The sequence below is a fragment of the Danio rerio genome, chromosome 19, assembly GCF_049306965.1.
Source record: "Danio rerio strain Tuebingen ecotype United States chromosome 19, GRCz12tu, whole genome shotgun sequence".
NCBI lineage: Eukaryota > Metazoa > Chordata > Actinopteri > Cypriniformes > Danionidae > Danio > Danio rerio.
In genome coordinates, this window is record NC_133194.1 from 51,050,001 (window position 1) to 51,055,000 (window position 5,000).

The 5,000-nt window shown below is 43.1% G+C and overlaps 1 protein-coding gene across 1 annotated transcript in view; it reads right to left on the reverse strand.

The window, feature by feature from the left end:
• Nucleotides 1–2,751, reverse strand: part of LOC101886774 (prolyl endopeptidase) — a 23,625-nt gene extending 20,874 nt beyond the window's left edge. The window contains exon 1 of the mRNA XM_073931953.1: nt 2,642–2,751. The gene's annotated coding sequence lies outside the window, so the exon portion shown is untranslated. The remainder of the gene's footprint in view (nt 1–2,641) is intronic.
• Nucleotides 2,752–5,000: the final 2,249 nt, after the last annotated feature.

A 5,000-nucleotide genomic window follows, 5' to 3' on the forward strand; every position in this document is an offset into this window, starting at 1 on the left:
CAGGTAATAATAACTCATTTGGTGTCAGAAGTGTCTCTATGAAAGGTGAAGGCCTCTAGATTTTGCTGATTTGAGCTCAATAAATCTGTTCATGTGTTGATGTTGACTGATTTGATGAGGACAGTGCGGTCTGACTCTGCTCAGACTAAAGTGTCATCACTGAACAGAAATAATGTCCAGTATAGAATATAAAGTCCTGCTGCAGTGGAGACAGAATGAAGATTGTGTCTGACTCCATCATGAGCTTGGAGGACTGCATCCATACATCTCTGACATGACTCACATCACTGATTAATAAAGTCATCTGGAATGAAGAAGAAAGCCTTCAGGACTCTCAGAGTTCATCAAGTTTCATCTTCAACACCTCGTTCATACCCTAGACTTGCTCAATAATGTTTATGTCTGGTGACTGGGCTGGCCATTCCTGGAGCAGCTTGACCTTCTCTGCTTTCAGGAGCTTTGATGTGGAGGCTGAAGTATGAGCAGGAGCGCTATCCTGCTGGAGAATTGTCCCTCTCCTGTGGTTTGTAATGTAATGGGCAGCACAGATGTCTTGATCCCTCAGGCTGTTGATGTTGCAGATCTCTCACACACCCCAATACTGAATAGAACCCCAAACCATGACTTCTCCTTCACCGAACTTGACTGATTTCTGTGAGAATTTTGGCTCCATGTGGGTTCCAGTAGGTCTTCTGCAGTATTGGTGATGATTAGGATGCAGATCAACAGATGACCTTCTGACACTTATGATCAACTAGCAGTCAAGTTATTATGTGCTGCTCTTACAACTGAGATCCACCACAAGACTTTTGTCAGGTAGTGTACACTCACCGGCCACTTTATTAGGTACACCTTACTAGTGCCGGGTCGGACCCCCTTTTGCCTTCAGAACTGCCTTAATCCTTGATGGCAGAGATTCAACAAGCTACTGGAAATATCCCTCAGAGATTTTTCTCCATGATAGCATCACACAGTTGCTGCAGATTTGTCGGCTGCACATCCATGATGCCAATCTCCCGTTCCACCACATCCCAAAGCTGCTCTATTGGATTGAGCTCTGGTGACTGTGGAGGTCATTTGAGTACAGTGAACTTATCGTCATGTTCAAGAAAACAGTCTAAGATGACAACCATGCCACGTTCAAAGTCTCTTAAATCCCCTTTCTTCCCCATTCTGATGCTCGCTTTGGACTGCAGCAGATCGTCTTGACCATGTCTACATGCCTAAATGCATTGAGCTGCTGCCATGTGATTGGCTGATGAGACATTTGCATGAACGAGCAGGTGGACAGCTGTACCTAATAAAGTGGCCGGTGTGTGTATTATGTAGTGGTGTGTGTGTTGTTCTAATTGAATTGCCTAGCACATTTAAATTAAAACTGCAGTTATTATTACACAAGTAAATAAAGATGAGGTGATGTTTTGAGAATGGCGTGATCAGAGCATCAACAAAGGCAGAAGAGCACACCTTTAAAGCTGAGTGTGTCTGTGATGGTGCTCGTGTTGTGACTGCAGTCAGTGAAGCGTGGATGTTTTCTGTCATGCAGCAGCTTTAATGACAGCAGGGCGGATGGTGAAGATGATCCTCTTACTTTTACTGCTACAAAAACACTGATTTGTCCTTCATTATAGTGTTGGAGCGAGCACAAAGCCCTCACACACACTCAAAACACACTCCTGCTGACAGACGCCGAGACGCGACACTGAGCGCAGGAAGAAAGGGATGAAAGACAGAATAGAAGGAGAGTGTGTTCTGTCCGGTGTTTAATTACAGGCTGCTGCTGGTGTGTGTGTGTGTGTGTGCGTGTGTGCGCGTGTGTGTGTGTGTGTGTGTGTGTGTGTGTGTGTGTGTGTGTGTGTGTGTGTGTGTCAGCAGGTGTGAACACTGTTTTGCTCTGTGAGTTTGTTTAAGATGCACTTTACATGCCTGTGGCATGATGCTGACATTTTGTGTGTGTGTTTTCTTCAGTGTGTGTGTTTGTGTTCTTTTTCGTGTGTGTGTTCTTCAGTGTATGTGTGTGTGTGTGTGTGTGTGTGTGTGGGTGGGTGGGTGGGTTTTGTGTGTGTGTGTTCCTCATTGTGTGTGTGTGTGTGTGTGTGTGTGTGTGTGTGTGTGTGTGTGTGTGAGTGGGTGGGTGGGTTTTTGTGTGTGTGTGTTCCTCATTGTGTGTGTGTGTGTGTGTGTGTGTGTGTGTGTGTGTGTGTGTGTGTGTGTGTGTGAGTGGGTGGGTGGGTTTTTGTGTGTGTGTGTTCCTCATTGTATATGTGTGTGTGTGTGTGTGTGTGTGTGTGTGTGTGTGTGTGTGTGTGTGTGTGTGTGTGTGTGTGTGTGTGTTCCTCATTGTATATGTGTGTGTGTGTGTGTGTGTGTGTGTGTGTGTGTGTGTGTGTGTGTGTGTGTGTGTGTGTGTGTGTGTGTGTGTGCGCGTGTGTGTGTGTGTTTTGTGTGTGTTTGTGTTTTATGTGTAAGTGTGTGTGTTCAGTGCACATCTGTGTGTGTTTGTGTGTGTGTGTGTGTGTGTGTGTGTGTTCCTCATTGTATATGTGTGTGCGTGTGTGTTTGTGCATGTGCGTTGGTGTGTGTGTGTGTGTGTGTGTGTGTGTGTGTGTGTGTGTGTGTCTGTGTGTGTGTGTGTTTTTACCTGTCAGAGTTCATGGCACAAGCTGTGAGGTATATGTGTGTGTTTCTTCATAATGCTGAACTTATTGAACTCTTTCCTTTCTCCCTGATGACCCTCTCATGTCTGTTTTGACACACAAGAGCTTGTGTTGATATATACACTGATATATAGAGACACTGTGTATATGAATATCACTGCTCAGCTGTTTAAAGAGCCTCAGAATAAACATCCTCCAGCTTTATCAGATTTACTTTTACCATGATCTGTTGATGAGGGCTATACTTAGAATTCAAGTCACATACAGTATATTAGTGATGTTGACATGTGCGTGCCTGAGCTGTTGTTTATTTACAGTATATGTAACGTTATTCTAATGTACAGTTCAGGCTATTAACAAACCCTTAACTAAGACTTGCATCTAAACAAACTGCTGATTCAAGAGTTGACCCTCAGCTGATGATCGATTGTGAAGTGTGTTTGGCTGTCCCTGGAGAGAGCCCTGTGCTCATAAGATCCTCGAGCCCGGGGCTCCCTCCGGTTTGCAGGGCGAGAGGGGAGTTTGAGCTGATGGTAGATGTGGAGAACTCTTCTGCTGTAGTAGCTTTATTGATTAAGCTTTCGTTGTTTGGGTCAGTCCTCAGGTTTTGAATGCATTATGAGCACTAAACGGTTAACTGGCATGACATCTCTGGAACCGGTTGTTGCCAAACACACACAGTATGCTGGAGGCAAAGTCGTTGTTACCCAGAACTGCATGTAAAGCAGGGGTCAAACAGTTGAAGAGTGCATTGACAGATAAGTGTGATTCAGTGGGGAAACCCTGCGCTGTCGGGAAGCGGCACAGAGACGTGTGGGTGCGACAAAAGCTGAAGGCATCAGGAATCTGAGGGCACCAGACAGGGAGTGAGATCTGAAGCGCTTTCCGAACACTCACACCAATCCTGGAGAGTCCCAATCTGACTAACATGCAGCCGATCAATGTGTTGCGTCGGCCTGAACCCGCGCTTAAATGACTGTCTGGAAATCATCAAAGCAGCGTTGCACAATACGCCATGTTTCTCATGCACAGACAAGGTACAAATATTCATCTTGGCGTGAGGTCTGCCATATGGCCAGTTTATAGGCTGTAAATCGGAATTAGTGTTTGATGAATTTCTATGGAAAAGGTCAGGAGCGGGACAGGAGATGAACATGAGGAGGCTATTAAACCCACAGTAGAGTCGCAATCTTGAAGAGCATCTCTGATTGCAGATATTGTATGTCAGCGGTTGTGCAATAATGGATAAAACCACTCCGTTGCTACACGAAAGACATACTATAGTAATCATTTACAGTCAATAATATAGTGTTTTTGAACTACGCTATAGTTACGTACTTCAGTTAATCTGTTGTGGTGATTCTATCATTGCTATAGTAACAGAACATCTATGGTAAATAATCTGTTTTGATTATATACTGTGGTGATTGTGCAGTTGCTATGGAAACAGAACATCTATAGTAATTGATCTGTTGTGGCGATTCTACAGTTGCTATGGTAACAAAACATCTATAGTAATTGATCTGTTGTGGCGATTCTACAGTTGCTATGGTAACAAAACATCTATAGTAATTGATCTGTTGTGGCGATTCTACAGTTGCTATGGTAACAAAACATCTATAGTAATTGATCTGTTGTGGTGATTTTGCAGTTGCTATGGAAACAGAACATTTATAGTAACAGATCCGTTGTGGCGATTCTGCAGTTGCTATAGAAACAACATCTAATTGATCTGTTGTGGTGATTCTACAGTTGCTATGGTAACAGAACATGTATAATAATTGATCCATTGTGGTGATTTTGCAGTTGCTAGCGAATCAAAACATCTGTAATAACTGATCTGTTGTGGAAATTCTGCAGTTGCTATGGAAACAACATCTGTAATAATTGATCTGTTGTGGTGATTCTAAAGTTGCTATGGAAACAGAACATCGTTAATAATTGATCTGTTGTGGAAATTCTGAAGTTGCTATGGTAACAGAACATCTATAGTAATTGATCTGTTGTGGCAATTCTACAGTTGCTATGGTAACAACATCTATAATAATTGATCCATTGTGGTGATTTTGCAGTTGCTATGGAATCAGAACATCTATAATAACTGATCTGCTGTGGTGATTCTGCAGTTGCTATGGAAATAACATCTGTAATAATTGATCTGTTATGGAAATTCTGCAGTTGCTATGGTAACAGAACATCGGTAGTAATTTATCTGTTGTGGCGAATCTACAGTTGCTATGGAATCAGAACATCTAGTTGTGGCCTTAAAGAAGAGCTTCACTTCAAACAGTCATCAATCGCATTCACAAACGCACCAGAAGACATGCGGATATGAGTTTGTCT